Source organism: Pan troglodytes, chromosome 5, assembly GCF_028858775.2.
Source record: "Pan troglodytes isolate AG18354 chromosome 5, NHGRI_mPanTro3-v2.0_pri, whole genome shotgun sequence".
Classification (NCBI taxonomy): domain Eukaryota; kingdom Metazoa; phylum Chordata; class Mammalia; order Primates; family Hominidae; genus Pan; species Pan troglodytes.
Genome location: NC_072403.2, coordinates 59028751 through 59049147, shown reverse-complemented (window position 1 = coordinate 59049147; position 20397 = coordinate 59028751).

Below are 20397 nucleotides of genomic sequence, written 5' to 3'. Positions count from 1 at the left end.
TTCAAGGGATTGGGAAGGATCCTGTGTGGTTTTAGCCAATATTGGCCATTTTGACCATTATTGTAGTTTATGTTAAAAATAACTAACATTTTCACAGAGCCTTAGAGTCTTAGAGTTATTGCATACTTATGTTATTCCACCTACATTAGTGGTGGAATGAGGCAGGAATGTATTATCATTTTTATTTTACAGATGAAATGCAAGGAGATTAAGTGACTTGTCCAAGAGCTAAGTAGTAAGTGGGGTTGCCAGGAGTTGAATTCCAGTTGCCTGACTTGATGTCTAGCATAAAGGCAGCCAAGCAACTATATGATTTAGCTATGGAATGTAACCCTTTAGAGCCCACACCTTGCAAGCTCTGTGCCATAGCTTTTAGATTAGTTGCTTAAAACTGAAGCCAAGCTTTTCAGTGGCAATGATTTAAGTTGCTAAATATAATCATGACTCTCAAGAAAGTTATATTTTAACTTTGTATGATCTACTTTGTGTTTTTTTTGTTTTGTTTTGTTTTTTTTGAGACGGAGTCTCCCTCTGTCACCCAGGCTGGAGTGCAGTGGCACGATCTCGGCTCACCGCAACTTCCGCCTCCTGGGTTCAAGCAATTCTCCTGCCTCAGCCTCTTGAGTAGCTGGGATTACCGGCATGTGCCACCACGCCCGGCTAAATTTTTTTGTATTTTTAGTAGAGACAGGGTTTCACCATATTGGTCAGGCTGCTCTCAAACTCCTGACCTTGTGATCCACCCACCTCAGCCCCCCAAAGTGCTGGGATTACAGGCATGAGCCACCACGCCTGGCCCTAGTTGTCTAAAACTTTGAACAGGTCTTTAAAAAATATATTCTGTTGATCTACTGTGGATCAATATAAAGACATTTGCTAAGGATCAGATCCCATGTAATATCTTACACATCGGGTATAGATTAGACTGGAACCTAGTTCTTAGATTCCTACTCAGTTATTTCACTAAATGAATACTTACTTAATTATACTTAGTGAATATTTTACTTAATTATGCTTACTAGGCAGAATAGTAGGAGATGTAGCTCTAACCTCTAGTGACATATTTTAATAAACAGATCACAGCCTGGGTAACAAAAGCAAGACCCTGTCTCTACAAAAAATATAAAAAATTAGCCGGGTGTGGTGGTGCATGCCTGTGGTCCTACTTGGGACCCTACGGTCCCAAGAGATCTGGAAGGGTCTCTTGAGCCCAGGAGTTTCAGGCTGCAGTGAGCTACTGCACTCCAGCCTGGGTCACAGGTGAGATTCTGTCTCTAAAACAAAAACAAAAACAAAACCAGATCAGACATACCAGTATTATGGTTCTTGGTGCTTTTGGTGGAGCTTCACCTTGGTGGGAGGAGTTCTAGAGACATCTCTTCTGCAACTGATTCCTGAACAGGGATGACAGTAGCCCTCCCGCTCCCTTATCCACAGGGGATAAATTCAGAGCCTGAAACTGCCCATAGCACTGAACCTGATCGCCATCAAGCGGAACACAGTTCTGTTTATGACCTCCACCCACACATTTTAATGTTTTTTTTTTTCTTCCTTAACTAAGCACTTATCACACACTGTTGTGAGCTTTGCAGTTTGAGATGCAACAACGAAACTAGCATGAATTTCTTTTTCTTTCTTCACGATCTCAGGGATACAAGATTCCTTCTTACTGCAGATCTTAGCAACCTCAAAATACGATGGTTTCCTCTTCTTTTAAGCTGAGAACTTTCACCTTTTCATTCAGAGGAAGCACTTCCGGCTTCTCTTTAGCTTTTTTTTTTTTTTTTTTTTTGAGACAGAGTCTTGTTCTGTCACCCAGGCTGGAGTGCATTGGCGCAATCTCAGCTCACTGCAACCTCTGCCTCCCGGGTTCAAGTGATTCTCCAGCCTCAGCCTCCCGAGTAGCTGGGATTACAGGCGCCTGCCACCACGCCCGGCTGATTTTTGTATTTTGAGTAGAGAAGGGGTTTCACCATGTTATCCAGGCTGGTCTCCAACTCCTGACCTCGTGATCAGCCCGCCTCAGCCTCCCAAAATGCTGGGATTACAGGCGTGAGTCATGGCGCCCGGCCGGCTTATTTTTTTATTTTTTTTTAGACGGAGTCTCGCTTTGTCGCCTAGGCTGGAGTGCAGTGGCGCGATCTTGGCTCACTGCATCCTCCGCCTCTCGGGTTCAAGCGATTCTCCTGCCTGTAGCTGGGATTACAGAGTTCCAGGTTGGAAATCACTTAAATTCTTCTTCAAAATTTGTGTGTTTAACCATTTCAAGGATCCCTTCAAATGCAATTATCTTAGGCAGGTGGGGCAGTTCAGGCTTAATGGCCCTGACCCCACACCCTCCTATTCCATTGGGTTATTTAGGTGGTTGCCTCTTGTTTTTTCTTTTTCTTTTTTTCTTTTTGAGATGGGGTTTCACTCTTGTTGCCCAGGCTGGAGTGCAATGGCGTGATCTCGGCTCACTGCCACCTCCACCTCCCGGGTTCAAGTGATTCTCCTGCCTCTGGCTCCCAAGTAGCTGGGATTACGGGCGTGAGCCACCACAACTGGCTAATATTTGTATTTTTAGCAGAGACGGGATTTTGCCATGTTGGCCAGGCTGGTCTTGAACTCTTGACCTCAGGTGATCTGTCTGCCTCGGCCTCCCAAAGTGCTGGGATTACAGGCGTGAGCCACCGCCCTCGGCCGCCTCTTGTTATTTCTACCTGCGACAAGTAAACTTGGGAGGAATGAGGAAGAAATACAGGTGGAGGCTCTTGAGGCCCTGTGAAGTGTCCTGGCTATCCTTTTGTACATTGCATTGTTAGAGCAATGACAGCACTTAATCAGTTATCTGCAGCATGTGATTTAAAAATGCATCATACCAATATTGCTATACCAGTAATGCTTCTTTTATTTAATGATTAACCAGCAGAGATGCTACAGTTTTTATATTGATTTTAAATGGGAAGTCATGGTGACACATAAAACTGTCCTTTTCAGGCCAGGTGTGGTGACTCACACCTGTAATCCCAGCACTCCAGGAGGCCAAGCGGGTGGATCTCCTGAGGTCAGGAGTTCAAGACCAGCCTGGCCAACATGGTGAAACCCTGACTCTACTAAAAATATGAAAATTAGCCAGGCATGGCGCTAGGCTTCTGTAATCCTAGCTACTTGGGAGGCTGAGGCAGGAGAATTGCTTGAACCTGGGAGGTGGCGGTTGCAGTGAGCTGAGATCGCACCACTGCATTCCAGCCTGGGCCACAGAGTGAGGCTCTGTCTCAAAAAAAAAAAAAAAGCAAAAAACAGAAAAACAAAAAAACTGTCTCCTTCCTCTCTTCCCATAAATCTTGGGGCAAATTAATTAAAGCCATATCTACAGATTGGTGGGATGAGTGTACCCTTTAGCACAGCCACTTTTCAGTTTGCCATGTGAACCAAAGGAAACCTTTTCCAAAGTTTCTGATGCAAATCTGAGGGCTTTCCAGGCACAGGAATGGGAGGAGCTTGGGTTTTAGGTTGACAGGCCCTGGGATGAGAAGGTAAGAGCTTTTCTACTGGTTTTGTTCTGGTTTTCTATTCTAGGTAAAGATAATCTCTATTTGGACTATATAGCCTTTAGTTGTCCCAAAGATAAAGGCTAAATAGCCATTAGATTTTTTTTTTTTTTTTGAGACAGTCTCACTCTGTTGCCCAGGCTGGAGGGCAGTGGCATGATCTTGGCTCACTGCAACCTCTGCCTCCCTGGTTCAAGCAATTCCCCTGCCTCAGCCTCTCAAGTAGCTGGGATTACAGGTGCCCGCCACCACGCCCAGTTAATTTTTTGTATTTTTAGTAGAGATGGGTTTTCACCATGTTGGCCAGACTGGTCTCGAACTCCTGACGTCAGGTGATCTGCCCACTTTGGCCTCCCAAAGTGCTGGGATTACAGGCGTGAGCCACCACGCCCGGCAATAGTCTTTAGATTTTTTAAAACAAAGGACGATTCTCTGAGATCAGCAGCCTCTAGCAGACTAGGGAATGTCATCTGTCCAAATTATTTAGATGACTTTTTTTGGTTTATTATTTTCGTCTTCCTTCATTCTTAAAAAAAAAAAAAAAAAAAAACCCGTCACTTTTCCTGGCCCAAAACCTCCAATCAGACTTCATTAAGTTCTTGTTTTTTGTTGTTGTTGTTGTTGTTAGAGTCTCGCTCTGTCACCCAGGCTCTATAGAGTGCAGTGGTGCAATCTCAGCTTATTGTAACCTCTGCCTCCCGGGTTCAAGCAATTCTCCTGTCTCAGCCTCCCAAGTAGCTGGGACTATAGACACCTGCCACCATGCCTGGCTAATTTTTGTATTTTTAGTAGAGACGGGGTTTCATCATATTGGTCAGGCTAGTCTCGAACTCCTGACCTAAGGTGATCCCACCTGCCTCGGCCTTCCAAAGTGCTGGGATTACAGCAGTGAGCCACCGCGCCAGGCCCATGAAGTTCATCTTGATTCTTTTTAACCACAACTCCATCAAGGATATATTTAAACCTGATAAAAGCAAGTGATTTGTTATATGTTTACTTCTTTATATATTTTTTAATGATTTCTACCTATTTTAATACTTTTAAATTTCTGTTATTTAAATGTGTTGAATTATTTTAAGAACAAATGCATTTATAATTATGAGTAAGTGCCCACTTCTAACTTTTCCTTAGCGGTTATTTTGGGAAGTTCTGCCTTGATTTACAGAAATTTGGTGTGAAACGTCCGGGCGCGGTGGCTCACGCCTATAATCCCAGCACTTTGGGAGGCCGAGGCGGGCGGATCACGAGGTCAGGAGATCGAGACCATTCTGGCTAACACGGTGAAACCCTGTCTCTACTAAAAAATACAAAAAATTAGCTGGGCATGGTGGTGGGCACCTGTAGTCCCAGCTACTTGGGAGGTTGAGGCAGGAGAATGGTGTGAACCTGGGAGGTGGAGCTTGCAGTTAGCAGAGATTGTGTCACTGCACTCCAGCCTGGGCAACAGACGGAGACTCCATCTCAAAAAACAAAGAAAGAAATTTGGTGTGAATGAACTTGACTTTCCTTTGATTCTCACAAATACCAAAGTGGGACGCAGCCACATGGAGAGCCTGGAAACGACACTAGTTATGAGGTGAAAAAGAACACCTTGGTCCCCAATTTCACTTTTCAACTTAGTAACTTGTGATTTGTATAAGTTACTTAAACTTTTTAAAGGTTGCTGTCTTTATAGGTAAAATGGAGTAACACATAACTCTCAAGGTGGCTGAAAAATTAAGTAAAAACATGAAGGTGAAGTCATTTAACAAGTAGATATTCAATTCATTCATTCCACAAATATTTATTGAATGCTTTTTAGTTCCAAGCACTTGGACCAAAATAATCAAAATGAACAAAATAGATAAAAACATGTTGCCTTGTAAAGATAATGCTCTATTAAACTGCATAATAAGTAAGTATGCTGTATAATATATTGCAAGTTGATAGAGTGATGTCAGACGGTGGGTATGGCTGAGGGGTCAGAAGGCTAGGGTAGGTCACACTGAAATGTGACATCTGAGTAGACTGTAAGGTGATGAAGAGGTCAGCCTAGCAGCTATCTAGGGAAAAGCATTCCAGGTAGATGGAACAGCCAGCACAAAGGTCTCCAGGTGGAGACAGGCCTGTCTCCTGAGCAGCAGGGAGGCCAATGTGTTGTGCTGAGTGTGTTAGGGAGAATGACAGGAGACAGGGCAGAAGAGGTGAGGGCTGGTGGGGCTGCCTGCCAGATCAAGAAGGGCTTTGGAAGCTGTCTAAGGGACTTGGGCGTTGGCTCTGAGGGAAATGGGGAGCCACTGCAGGGTGTGGATCTGATGTCCTTTTGAAAGGATTATTCTGGTGGGGAGGAGACTATCAGACATGGGAGGAGGCAGGGAGACCTATTAGGAAGGATTGTAGTCATCTAGCTCAGACTGATGAGGTGAGGCGAGATTGGGTGAGAAATGTCAGGTGCTGGATTCATTGTGAATGCGAAGTCAACACAATGTCCTCACAGATGCTAGATGGAGCTTGAGAGAAAGAGTGACCAAAGATGATTACAAGGATGTAGGACTGTGAGGAAGGAAGGACAGGTTGCCAGTATTTGAGGGAAGGAAGACAGGTTGGGGATGAGAGGAAGCTGGACTTCAATGTTGGACTAGAACATTGTTTTGTCTTTTGGGGGGCAATTTGAACCTTTAGTAGTTTTTAAAGTATAATTAGAAGGTTTTTTTTGTTTTTTTTTTTGAGACAGGGTCTCACTCTGTCACCCAAGTTGTAGTGCAGTGGCGTGATCTCAGCTCACTGCAGCCTCAACCTTAGGTGATCCCCCCACCTCAGCCTCCTGAGTAGCTGGAACTACAGGCACGCACCACCACACCCGGCTAATTTTTTTATTTCTTGTAGAGACAGGGTCTTACTATGTTGTCCAGGCTGGTCTTGAATTCCTGGGCTCAAACGATCCACTGGCCTTGGACTCCCAAAGTGCTGGGATTATAGGCGAGAGCCCCCTCGCCCAGCCAGAAACTTTCAATATAGAAATAATCCTAGCAAACCATTTAAAATTTTTGTTATTTGACAGAAATTTCACATCAGGTCACATAGGCCTAGCCCTGAGTCTTTCACCCATTCAGGGGTGTAACACTCAATGGGACGGGCACATTGTTGTCACCAAAATTACCCTACTACCTGGGTCTGGACACCCAGTTGCCAGAAGCCATGGAGGCTTCTATCCTGGGCTGGAAGCTCCCAGAACCTCCTCTCTTACTGCTCGAATTTGTAAGCACCCCCACACTGGCTTCACCTGGCTCAGAGTCAAGAACGTCCTCCCTCACACAGGAGCCCTGAGCTCTGCACACGCCTCTCAGGGCCTGAAGTCAGCCGGAGAGTCATGAGGACAGAGACCCTGCTTCGGCCTCCAGCTCCCCTGGACCAGGTGGGGCTGTCTACTGGTAAGCCCTGCAGCCCCCTCTCTGGCACCCACCTTCTGAGGCCCACAGAGTTCCCTTACTCCATCCTTTACTGCAAAGTGAAGGCCTGGCACACAGAACCACAGGTTTTTGGCAGCTTGGGCAAGTGGTGAGACAGGTGAGAAGAAATCTCCAGCGTTTATTGATTAAAAATCATCCACAATGTTAACATGGAAAATCTGCAGTGTGATCTGTGGTGGATTGGTCCAATTAAGCTTTGCTTGGAAATTGCCTATGAAAGGAAATCTTAAAAATCACATCACAGGCCAGGCACAGTGGCTCAGGCCTGTAATCCCAGCACTTTGAGAGGCCGAGGCAGATGGATCACCTGAGGTCAGGAGTTTGAGACCAGCTTGGCCAACATGGTGAAACCCCGTCTCTACTAAAAATACAAAAATTAGCTGGGCTTGGTGGAGGGTGCCTGTAATACCAGCTATTCAGGAGGCTGAGGCAGGAGAATCGCTTGAACCCAGGAGGCAGAGGTTGCAGTGAGCCAAGATCACGCCGCTGCACTCCAGCCTGGGTGACAGAGTGAGACTCCATCTCAAAAAAAAAAAAAAATCACATCACAGTGTTGAAATACTTTCCTTAGGGGCAGTGATCCTTTGAGGGGACAGGGGCTACAGTGTCGGGGGTGAAAGTAGAGAGTGGTAATCAAGTGCAGATGCCCCGGTTGTTCCTGGAATGGCGATTTTGAGTTGTCAACACACGAGCTCAACACATGAGCAACACAGATGCTCATGTGTTGACGACAGGTAGGGGGCTCAACAGTGAAGCAGGGAGCTCAGGAGTGAGGTCTGGGCTGCAGGCATATATTTGGGAGTCATCAGCATGACAGAGATAATTTAAAGGGTGAGACAGAAAGAGTCTATGAAGGGGAAAGCAAGAAGAGTCTGGCAAGAGGTCCTGGAGCCCTCCCGTGATAAGAGCGGAAAAAGAGGAACAAGGAAAGGAGACGACAAGGAAGCATCCAGGAGCGAGGAGAAAAATCAAAAGGGTGTGGTGTCTCGGAAGCAGCACGAAGAAAGTGCTTGGAAGCACAAAGAGTGAGCCACCATGTCACACGCTGCCTGCCCAACGATCAGGTAAGATGAGAGGAGACCAAGAATGGCTGCGGGATTTAGCATGTGGGGGTCATTGGTAACTTAGCGAGCAGTTTCGGTAGTGATGGAGGATGTTTTCAGAGAAATTTGGAGAATTGTGGACCTCGAGTACAGTTTATTCTTTAGGGATTTTTTTGCTGCCAAAAAGAGCACTCACTGATGGTGGCAGGGGCAAGCCAAGGAAGAGTTTGTTTTGTTTAAAGATAGGAGAAATAGGCCGGGCGTAGTGGCTCACGCCTGTAATCCCAGCACTTTGGGAGGCCGAGGCGGCCGGATCACTTCAGGTCAGGAGTTCGAGACCAGATTGGCCAACATGGTGAAACCCTGTCTCTACTAAAAATCCCAAAATTAGCCAGACATGGTGGTGCACACCTGTTGTCCCAGCTACTTGGGAAGCTGAGGTGGGAGAATCGCTTGAACCCAGGAGGTGGAGGTTGCAGTGAGCTGAGATTGCACCACTGCCCTCCAGCCTGGGCAACAAAGCAAGACTCTGTCTCAAAAAAAAAAAAGATTGGAGAAATAACAGCCTTTTGGTTTGCTAATGAAAAATGATGACACAGGATAAGGTAGAATTAGTAGGGCAATATCCTTGAATAGTGGAGAGGGATGCAAATTATTGGCCTTGGATTGGAGCATATAGTCTATGGCAGGGATCAGCAAACTTTTCCATTTTTCCTTTTTAGACAGGATCTTGCTCTGTTGCCCAGGTTGGAGTGCAGTGGCATGACAATCAAGGCTCACTAGAGCCTCAACCTCTGGGGCTCAAGCGATCCTCATCTCAGCTTCCTGAGTAGCTGGGACTACAGGTATGCACCACCATGCCCAGCTAATTTTTAAATTTTTTATAGAGATGGGGTCTCCCTATGTTCCCAGGCTAGTCTCAAACTCCTGGGCTCAAGACAGCCTCCTGCCTAGGCCTTCCAAAGTGCTGGGATTATAGGCGTGCGCCTCCATGCCCACCAACTTTTTCTATAAAGAACCAAATAGTAAATGATTTAGTATTTGTGAGTCATACAGTTTCTATTGAAACCACTTTACTGTCCCAGCTCTAAAGCAATATATAGGCAATACAAAATGAATGGACATGGCTGTGTTCCAATAAAACTTTATTTAGGATTGCTGAAATTTTAATTTCTTATAATTTTCACATGTCATAAAATATATTCGCCTCAGGCTGGGTGTGGTAGCTCACACCTATAATCCCAGCACCTTGAGAGGCCGAGGCAGGTGGATCATTTGAATTTGAGGTCAGGAGTTCGAGACCAGCTTGGCCAACATGGTGAGACCCCGTCTCTACCAAAAATTTAAAAATTAGCTGGGTGGTAGTGGTGCGTGCCTGTAATCCCAGCTACCCGGGAGGCTGAGGCAGGAGAATGGCTTGAGCCTGGGAGGCGGAGGTTGCAGTGAGCCAAGATTGCACCACCGCACTCCAGTTTGGGAGACAGGCTGAGAACCTGTCTCAAAAAGAAAAAAAAAAATCTCCTCTATTTAAAAATGTAAAAACCATCCTTAGCTAGCCAGCTGTACAAACACAGGCAATGGGCTGGATTTGATTCAGGGCCAATAGTTTGCCTACCCTGATCTACGTCATGGACAAGAAGTTAACATAGATGGGTACAAACAAGTTGGACGGATGTGGTGAGGGGAATCAGGAAATTCTCCTGAGTGCTTCGGTTTTTTCAGTGAAGTAGGACCCCGAGGATGGGGACGAGGGAGAATATACAGAAGATTTGAGGAAATTGGCACAGGCATGAAACACAGTGTAAATGGAGTAGAGGAATCTAAGTAGGACGATTCACCAGGCAGCAGGAAGGCCCTATTCAAGGGCTGCTGCTGTAAATTTAAAGTGAGACCTGCCCAGCAGGGTTGTGCTTTCCCCCAGCCACAGTCTGCTGCAATGAGGGGGACACAGAATGGTCAGGAAGCTGGGCTTTAACCTCAGCTGTGCTTTTGCTGAGGGAGTTTCAAGTCAGAGGGAGCCAAGGAGGCTGGGAGTTAATGCAAGGGAGTGATTATAATGATTGCAGGGTTGCCAGATGTAGCAGATAAAAATACAGACTAGTTGCTCACGGTGGTATGCACCTGTAGCCCTAACTATTCAGGAGGCTGAGGCAGGAGGATTGCTTGAGCCCATGAGTTCAAGTTCAGCCTGGGCATCATAGACCCTGTCTCTCAAAACAAAACACAACATAATGCTTACTTAAATGTGAATTTCAGACAAACAATAATTTTTTGGTATAAAAATTAGTGTCCCATGGTTAGAAGGGAAAGAACATGAAGCAGGTGAGGGAGTGTTATGAGTTAGAGGATCAATAGATTTGAGGTTCTAGTTGGGGAAAGATTTTTGAAGAGGGCTACCAGGCTACTGGAAAGGCTGATCTGAAATGATAGAAGGTGGGAGGCATGGATCGAATGCTTGACTTTGAGATTATGACCAGTTGCAGTTACTGGTCTTGATAAGGTTTAGGTTCCAACCATGGGGGTGAGTGTGAGGCATTGGGCAGTGGACAAGATCATTGGAGGTAAGGAATTCAAGGAACTGAGGGTTCAGAGGTTTGTCTACATGGATAGTGTATTGATAATACCATAAAATGACTGAAATAACTGCATGCTTATCATATGACCAGGACTGTGTAGGAACACAAAATAAAGATTATTATCAAGAGTATTCCAATCTAGGGTGATCTGTGGACCCACAGAGGCTGGCAAAGTCCTCTAGATTAGGGAGGCCTTTGAACGCTATGCTAAGAAATTTAGTACCACTAGTTTAATAGCGCCCCCCTCTTCCTGTAAAGAAAATAGCAAAATCAATTAAATCAGTACATCTCCATCTCATTTGGCATACCTGAATATGAGTGTTTTAAATACTTAAAACACATTTCTCTTAGTCCCTGAGCCTTTTTATTCCAAAGTTAAAAGTAAGACATTCCAAGTGCATGGTTCGTGGTTTTATTGCCGTGTAATGTAGCTACAGGGGTTTGGAGCATTAACTATATCTCTGTTTTATGTGTGTTATAGAATCATATGAATTGGGATTAGAAAAATTGCGGTGAGTTTTTTTCCAGGCCTTCTTAGTCTTCTGGTTGCTTTTTAATTTTTTTAAAGAAAATAGGACATGTTTTCTGCTTTTCCTCCTATTTATTTATTTATCGAGACAGGGTCTCAAACTGTCACTCAGACTGGAGTGCAGTGAGTGACACATCACAGCTCACTGCAGCCTTGACCTCCTGATACTCAAGCGATCCTCCTGCCTCAGCCTCCCTAGCATAGCTGTGACCACGGGTACACGCCACCACACCCAGCTAATTAAAAAAAAAATTATTTGTAGAGACTGCGTCTCACTGTGTTGCCCAGGCTGGTCTTCAACTCCTGTTATCCTCCCACCTTGGCCTTCCAAAGTGTTGGGATTACAGGTATGAGCCACCACGCCCAGCCTTTTTTGCTTGTTTCTAAAACAAATGAGTAAAATCAGACTGAATGAAAAGGGGAAGGTTGAGCCCTTAAAATATGCATTGGATAGGTGTGGTTGGTACTGTAAGGTTGTTCTAAGGAGGGCTAAGGGATAGGTCAGCAAGCCCTTGGTCAGTGACCTGAACAGGGAGAGGTGTAGGTTCAGGCCCCTCAGGAGACAGAAGGAGCAAGCCAACATTTTTTACTAACTAAGAACTCTGCACTGCTTAAGTGTGCACACGTTCCCCTTCCACATCGTATATACATGATGTGACTGGGATTTTGAAACAAACTGGAAGTCAAGGGAGGACATGGAGGGGGCTTTAGAGAAGTTAGGTTTCCAAATTACAGTTTGCTCTGCAAGATGTTAGGCTGTGATGTGCGGCCACTTAAGAAAAAGTAGGGCCGGGCACGGTGGCTCACATCTGTAATCCCAGCACTTTGGGAGGCTGAGGTAGGCGGATCACCAGGTCAGGAGATTGAGACCATCCTGGCTAACACAGTGAAACCCCGTCTGTACTAAAAATACAAAAAAATTAGCCAGGCGTGGTGGCGGGCGCCTGTAGTGCCAGCTACTCGGGAGGCTGAGGCAGGAGAATGGTGTGAACCCGGGAGGCGGAGCTTGCAGTGAGCCAAGATCACACCACTGCACTCCAGCCTGGGCAACAGAGCGAGACTCTGTCTCAAAAAAAAAAACAAAAGAAAAAGAAAAAACGAAAAAAGAAAAAGTAGGCCGGGCACGGTGGCTCATGCCTGTAATCCCAGCCCTTTGGGCAGCTGAGGCGGGCGGATCATCTGAGGTCAGGAGTTCGAGACCAGCCTGGCCAAAATGATGAAACACTCTACTGAAAATACAAAAATTAGCCAGGCGTGGTGCGTGCCTGTAATCCCAGCTACTCCGGAGGCTGAGGCAAGAGAATCGCTTGAACTAGGGAGGCAGAGGTTGCAGTGAGCCAAGATTGCTCCATTGCACTCCAGCCTGGGCAATAAAGCAAGACTCTATCTGAAAAAAAGGAAAAAGTAATATCCATTGGCATCCAATCACAAATGGAAAATTATCTTTCCAACTTATTTCCGTAAGTTATTTGCATAATTATAAGATAAAATAATTTCAGGAAAATGCTACAGACTTACCAGAGGAGCAGAAAACCAAAGTATCTACAGACATTCTTATGGAGACTGGAGGGGAAGCAAAGCCTTCTTGAAAGGGAACAGGTGACTGTCAAGAACTTCCAGCCTAACCCTAGGGACTAAGTTCCCAGAGGGCAGAGAAGACGTTTGTGCACAACTGTGTCTTCAATTGCACAGAGCTCCTGGCACAGTTAGGAGGGCTATCTATATGTAATATATGTTATATATATATATGTATGTGTATATATATATGTATGTGTGTGTGTATATATATATATATATTTTTTTTTTTTTTTTTGAGACAGGGTCTCACTTTGTCATCCAAGCAGGAGTGCAGTGGCATGATCTCAGCTCACTGCAGCCTTGACCTTCTGGGCTTAAGTGATCCACCTGACTCAGCCTCCCAAGTAGCTGGGACTACAGGAGCACACCCCCATGCCCTAGCTAATCTTTAAATCTTTATAGATATAGGGCCCTCCCTATGTTGTCCAGGCTGGTCTCAAACTCCTGGGCTTCAGCAATCCTCTCACCTCTGCCTCTCAAAGTGCTAGGATTACAGGCATGAGCCACCATGCCTGGCTAATAAACACTTTTTGAGTGAATTAATTAGTACAAAATAGTGAAAGACTACCTTAGGAATCTCCTAGGCTAGCTTTGGCCATTTACCCAGATATTGGCCTTGGGCAAGTTAATTAGCATCTCTGAACCTCAGTTTCCTCATGTGAATGAGACTAATTTGGGCCAACATCTCTTGGCCTTTTGCAAAGATTAAATGACACAGCACCTAACACTTGTGAGTAGTGATTGTTCTTGTTACTGATAGGAAAAGAGATGGAGATTGCCAGATTTCACCCATGTTCAGGGAGAGGGCCCTTCCCTACAGCCTTGGCCTTCACTTTTAGCTCCTGGGTTTCTTCTGCTTCTCCTTTTTTTTTCACATTTGGAGGCCTCTTGTTCCTCGTCCATCTCCTTGGCTTGCTTCTTTGGTTGTTTCAGGGGCTTCTTCTTCCCGCCTTCGAGGCCGGACATGGCACCTATCACCCGTTCCCCAGGCCCTGCCATTGGAAATCAGAATTTTTTTTTTTAAAGGAAAACCGTGAAAAATTTTGGAAATCTTGGAACTTAGGAGAAAATTTTCCAAGTAAAGTTTATTATTTATTTTCTATTATATGTCAACTCATATGGAAGCCAGTTTTATATACATTATCTCATCTGATATTAGAAAAAAATCCTTGGGGATAGGCACCATTCTAAAAAAATGTAACATATGCAAAAGGCTAACCAGGGCCGGGCACGGTGGCTCATGCCTGTAATCCCAGCACTTTGTGAAGCTGAGGTGGGAGGATCATGAGGTCAGGAGATCGAGACCATCCTGGCCAACATGGTGAAACCCTGTCTCTACTAAAAATACTAAAATTAGCCGAGCGTGGTGGCATGTGCCTGTAGTCCCAGCTACTCGGGAGGCTGAGGCACAAGAATCGCTTGAACCCGGGAGGTGGAAGTTGCAGTAAGCCGAGATCATGCCACTGCACTCCAGCCTGGTGACAGAGCAAGACTCTGTCTAAAAAAAGAAAAAAAGAAAAAGAAAAGGCTAACCAGAAGCAGGCTAAGTGATGCATGGAAGAGGATTTCAAACCCAGACTGCCTGATACTAAAACACATACTATTTCTACTATATCAAAATGTAGGCTAATATCTTAGAATATTAAAGTTAGAGTTGGCTTATGAGGTTTAATTTAACCTCCCTCTCAGTGCCCATATCTTCTAAGTAATATTTATTTCTAGATTTGGGACAATAGTTGCACCTCTTAAGACAGTCCAATTCATTTTGAATGGAGCTGGTTACTCAAAAGTTCTTCTTTCCAAAAAATTTGGAATCAGTTTCTATCAATTTCATGCTTTTGACACTGGGGCTGCTCTCCGGAGCTGCACAGAGGAAACCTAGTACCAGCCCGAAGGTGAGGCTATGTCCTAGTGATGGCTCCTGCAGACATGTATGAAAGTTACAGCCTTGCACACAGTGGACACTCAGAAAATGCTTGCTGCATCGAATCTAGCTTTGCCCTTTCTTGCAGTGATTACTAACAAAAAAAATAGCTCCCATTTCAATCACGCCAAGGTCACTGCTGCTATTGTGCTATGTGAGAAGCTGGCTCTGAGCCCTGACCTGAAAACCCTCTGGGAAGATTGATTTAGTCTCTCATTACTTTGTTCAGTCAAGAAGTGTTTATTGAGTGCCCAACTATGTACCAGGCACTGTTGTAAGTGTTGGGCCCATATTGCCAAACAAAATAGACACCTTCCCTTGCAGAGCTTATCTTCTAGTGTGAGAAAACAGAGATCACATCATGAATATACAGTCTTTTAGAAGGTACTAAATGCTAGAGGGAGAAATAGGGTGTGTAAGGGGAATTAGGAGTGTCAGAAGGGGACGTGTGGTGGCTATCCTTTAAACAGGTTGACCATGTGAGCAAAGATGACAAGATGTGAAGAAGGCAGCTCTATGGATATTGGGGGAAAGAGCAGTGGAGACAGAGGGAACAGGCAGTGCAGAGTGTCAGGCATGCCCCCTGGCTGGAGCAGAGTGAGCCAGGCAGAGGGTAGCTGAAGGCATGATCAGACAGATGATCTGAGAAATGTGGTCTCTGGCTGTATAGCCCGATATGGTCATCTCTGGCCACAGATGGCTCTCAGCACTTGAAATGTGGCTAGCCCAAATTGACATGGGCTGCATGGCTTTTTGTTTTTTTTTTGAGATGGAGTCTCTCTCTGTCACCCAGGCTGGAGTGCAGTAGTGGCATGATCTCAGTTCATTGCAACCTCCACCTCCCAGGTTGAAGCAGTTCTCCTGTCTTGGCCTCCCAAGTAGCTGGGACTACAGGCACATGTCACCACAGCCAGCTAATTTTTGTATTTTTAATAGAGATGGGGTTTCACCATGTTGGCCAGGCTGGTATCGAACTCCTGACCTCAGGTGATCCACCCACCTCCGCCTCCCAAAGTGCTAAGATTACAGGTGTGAGCCACTGCGCCTAGCCTGGCTGCATGATTAAATAATACAGCATGTTTCAAAGACTTTGAATGAGAATTAGTTGTAATTTTTCTCAATTTTAATTTTGATTCCATGTCAAAATAATGTTTTAGTGATATTGGGTTAAATGAATATATTATTAAAATTCATTTCATCTGTTTATTTTTACTTTTCCATTGTGACTCCTGGGAAATGTAAAATGCCCTGTTTTGATTGGACTTTGTTGGTCTAGAATCTTGCATGCCTTTCAAGGATTTTGGCTTTTATTCTGACTAATGTGGGGAGCCCATAGATAGTTTTGAGCAAAGGAGTGACATGGTCTGGCCTTTTTAAAAGAGGTCACTCTGGGTGCTCAATTGACAACAAATTGGAGGAGATGTAGGAAGACCACCTAGGAGGCTATTGAGTAATCCAGGGGAGACATATTGATGGCTTATCTCAGAGTGGTAGTGGGTGGAGGTGGTGAGACATGGTAAGAATCCATATATATATATTTTTTTTTTCTTTTCTTTTTTTTTTTTTTTTTTTTTTGAGATGGAATCTCGCTCTGTCACCCAGGCTGGAGTGCAGAAGCGTGATCTCAGCTCACTGCAACCTCTGCATCCTGGGTTCAAGCAATTCTCCTGTCTCGGCCTCCTGAGTAGCTGAGACTACAAGTGCATGCCACCACACCTGGCTAATTTTTGTATTTTTAGTAGAGACGGGGTTTCATCATATTGGTCGAGCTGGTCTCAAACTCCTGACCTCAGGTGATCCACCCACCTCACACTCCCCAAATGCTGGGATTACAGGCATGAGCCACCATGCCCGGCCTAATTTTTGTATTTTTAGCAGAGACAGGGATTCACCATATTGGTCAGGCAGGTCTCAAACTCCTGACCTCAAGTGATCCACCTGTTTCAGCCTCCCAAAGTGCTGGGATTACAGGCATGAGCCACCACACCCGGCTTGAATCCCAATACATTTTAAAGGTACAGCCAGCAGGATTTCCTGAGGGAGCTGATATGGAGTGTGACAGAAATAAAGTGGTCACTGATGCCTGCAGTGATTTTGGCCTGAGAGCCTGGAAGGATGGGTAGCCATTAACGGAGACAGGAAGACTGTGGGCAGAGCAGGGGAATATGAGGATAACAGTATGGGGGCCGATTAAATGGTCATGTAGAGAAGTTGAACAGTTAGGTGTCAGAGTATGGAGCTCAGGGGAGAAGTCTGAGCTAGAGGTATAAATAAGTGCGAGGACCATGCCTTAGACAACTTGGTAAGGATAGATTGGGGAGAAAAGGCAGACTCCACAAAGAACTAAGAGGGGAGGAGAAGCCAGTTGATGGTGCCCTGAGGATCGGTGAAGTGAGGAGCTAGCAATCAAGTGCTGTTTATAGATAAAGTGAAGATGAGGACAGGGTTGACTAATGGATGTAAGTGATGCAGAGGTCAAGAGAAGTTCCTTTGGAACGGTCTGAGCAAAAGCTGATTACAGTGGGTGTAGCCGAGAATAGCAGGGAAGGCTTTGGAGTTGGTGAATATCAGTAAGTATGGAAAACCCCAGGAATTACTGGAAAAAAGAACAGAAATAGGGTCATAGCTGATAGAAAATTGGGGCCCAAGAGGAATGATAAATAATGATGGGATAGATAACAGCAGGTTTCTGTGCTAATAGGAATAATCTAGTAGAGAAAGGAAAATTGATGACGTGGGGAAAAGGTCGTGAAAATTTTCTGGAGTCATGTTTCCGTGGAAGTGAGAAGGGATTTTACCTAGGGCACGGGAAGGGTTGCCCTTAGGAGCCAGGACAGTTCACCTACCTTCGCTGGCAGGAAGGCCGACCTGTGCTCGTGGTAGGGCTCTGTGAAGTCCCGTCTATCTGCTTCGTTTTCTCAGTGAACTGGAAAGCAAGGCCATGAGCAGAGTGAGGTGTCGGAGCTTAGCTGAGTGAGTTGCAAGTGTGAAACAGTGTGAGAATGAACGGACGGCGGGGATACAGGGTAACATTCACGGACATGGGTTTAAAGTGATGACCCAGGATTGTGGTACCTGCAAAGGTGTTGAGGGTGCATTCAAGAGAGTGATCTTAATGACTGACATAGAGGCAACTCACTCAAACAAATATTTGCTGAGTGCTTATCACAGCAGCAATGTATTATAATAAAAACTGCTTTTTAGGCTGAGTTGCTACACATCAGTGCGTGTTCCTGCACTGCCTCCCGATGGCCGTGACAGGAACTGCGGCTGAGGCACCACCCGACCTGGGACAGGGCTGTCATCTTCCGGCCAGTCCCTGCTACTGCAAGTACAGCAGGCTCACAGGCGCTGCTGGACTTTCTCAGTGCCCTGGATTGGTGACTGGTAGAAAAGATGACCCAGCCGAAGGCTAGTCCTGTGTGGCCATTACCCCTGCCCTTGCCTACCCTTCACTTTTCCATTCTTATTCTATTTTACTTATGTTTAAAATAAGTTTTTAATAGAAATTTCTTTTCTCTTATTTTATTTTTTTAGAGACGGGGGCCTTGCCATGTTGCCTAGGCTGGACTTAAACTCTTGAGCTCAAGCTATCCTCCCGCTTCAGTTTCCCAAGTGACTTGGATTATGGGCACAGCTGCCATACCTGGTTCCCTTCTTATTCTCAGTAACAAGCAAATTACCCCCTACTAAGGGGTGTTCCTTTCCTGAGAAATTTCCCATCTTAGCAGACAACTCTAAATATCAAAAAACCCTTGAGAACCAATGAAATGAAATTATCATTGAATTTCAAGCATCTGTGGAATACAAATGCAGGAAATATTTTAGATGCAAGGGTCCACACTGCCCCCAATATCCTACCCCGTAGATAGGGTACCACACTCAGGGTAATGAGTTTTGTGCTCTTCTGTCACACATTCCATTAGATGTTAACTGAGAATCCATGATGCTCTAGGCTCTGGATAATGTGTGCATTGCCCAGTGATTTGGTTTCGGAAACCTCAAATATTCCCCACTCTTCACACTAATTTCCTGTGTTGATTAAAATTTTTACTATTAGTCGTTTTAGCACAGAAGTATTGGAGCCCTTGAAAAATTAAGTAAATTGGCCGGGCGCAGTGGCTCACGCCTGTAATCCCAGCACTTTAGGAAGCGGAGGTGGGCGGATCACCTGAGGTCAGGAGTTCGAGACCAGCCTGACTAACATGGTAAAACCCTGTCTCTACCAAAAATACAAAACTTAGCCAGGCGTAGTAGGAGGCCCCTGTAATCCCAGCTACTCAGGAGGCTGAGGCAGGAGAATTGCTTGAACTCGGGAGGCAGAGGTTGCAGTGTGCCGAGATCGTGCCTTTGCACTCCAGCCTGGGCGACAGAGTGAGACTCCGTTTCAAAAAGAAAAAAGAAAAAGAAAAGAAAAATTAAGTAAATTATCTGATAGGGCTAGACAATATATCAGGCTTTATTTTGCTAATATATCAAATTAGTTACCTGACACTACAGCCCAAAAGAGACAGAGCTGCAAGTGGGCAAATATTTTTCAGTTATTTTTTATTTTTATCAAAGCAATACCTGCATGTAAATTCGAGTAGTGAAAAAGGCTTGTCATGAAAAACTGCAGATAGCTAACTGCCTTTTCTTTTTTTTTCTTTTTCTTTTTTTTTTTTTTTGAGATGGAGTTTCACTCTTCTTGCCCAGGCTGGAGTACAATGGCGTGATCTTGGCTCACTGCAATCTCTGCCTCCCAGGCTCAAGTGATTCTCTTGCCTCAGCCTCCCGAGTAGCTGGGATTACAGGCATGCACCACCACGCCCAGCTATTTTTTGTATTTTTAGTAGAGATGAGGTTTCACCATGTTGACCAGGCTGGTCTCGAACTCCTGACCTCAGGTGATCCTCCCGCCTCGGCCTCCCAAAGTGCTGGGATTACAGGCATAAGCCACCATGCCTGGCCAGCTAACTGCCTTTTCTTATCTCATAGCCCTACACCCACAGAAAATTATCCTTATCTCTTTTAGGAATTTCCCTAAGCATTTATCTCCGTGTTTCTGAATAATATGCTCATGTTGTGTTTCTCAATTTGTTAGTTTTAGACTTTACTGATTCATTTGCCCCTCCCAAGGTAATTACATAAATATTTTCTTTAGTTAGTGGTTGGCATTTACACTACTTTGACAAATATTGTTCATTGCTAAGATATGATTCTTTGTTTTTCCTGGAATTAATAATTGCCTCATTTTTTCATTTACCTGCTTTTCAATGTATCCATAATTAATTTAATTTTGTGACTCTCTGACACACATTGAGCAATGATCTTCCTTCCCTCCTTCCTTTCTTTTTTTTTCTTTCTTTTTTTTTTTTTTTTTTTTTTTTTTTTTGTGAGATAGAGTCTTACTCTGTTGCCCAGGCACAACATCCTAGGCTCAGGTGATCCTCCCACCCCAGTCTCCCAAGTAGCTGGGACTACAGGCATGCATCACCATGCCCTACACTGTTTTGTATTTTTTTCTGTTTTTGTTTTTGTTTTTTTAATGGAGTCTCACTCTGTTGCCTAGGCTGGAGTGCAGTGGTGCAATCTCAGCTCACTGCAACCTCCGCCTTGTGGGTTCAAGCAATTCTTCCTGCCTCAGCCTCCCGAGTAGCTGGGATTACAGGCATCCGCCACCACACCCGGCTAACTTTTGTATTTTTTAGTAGAGACAGGGTTTTGCCATGTTGGCCACACTGGTCTTGAACTGACCTCAGGTGATCCACCTGCCTCGGCCTCCC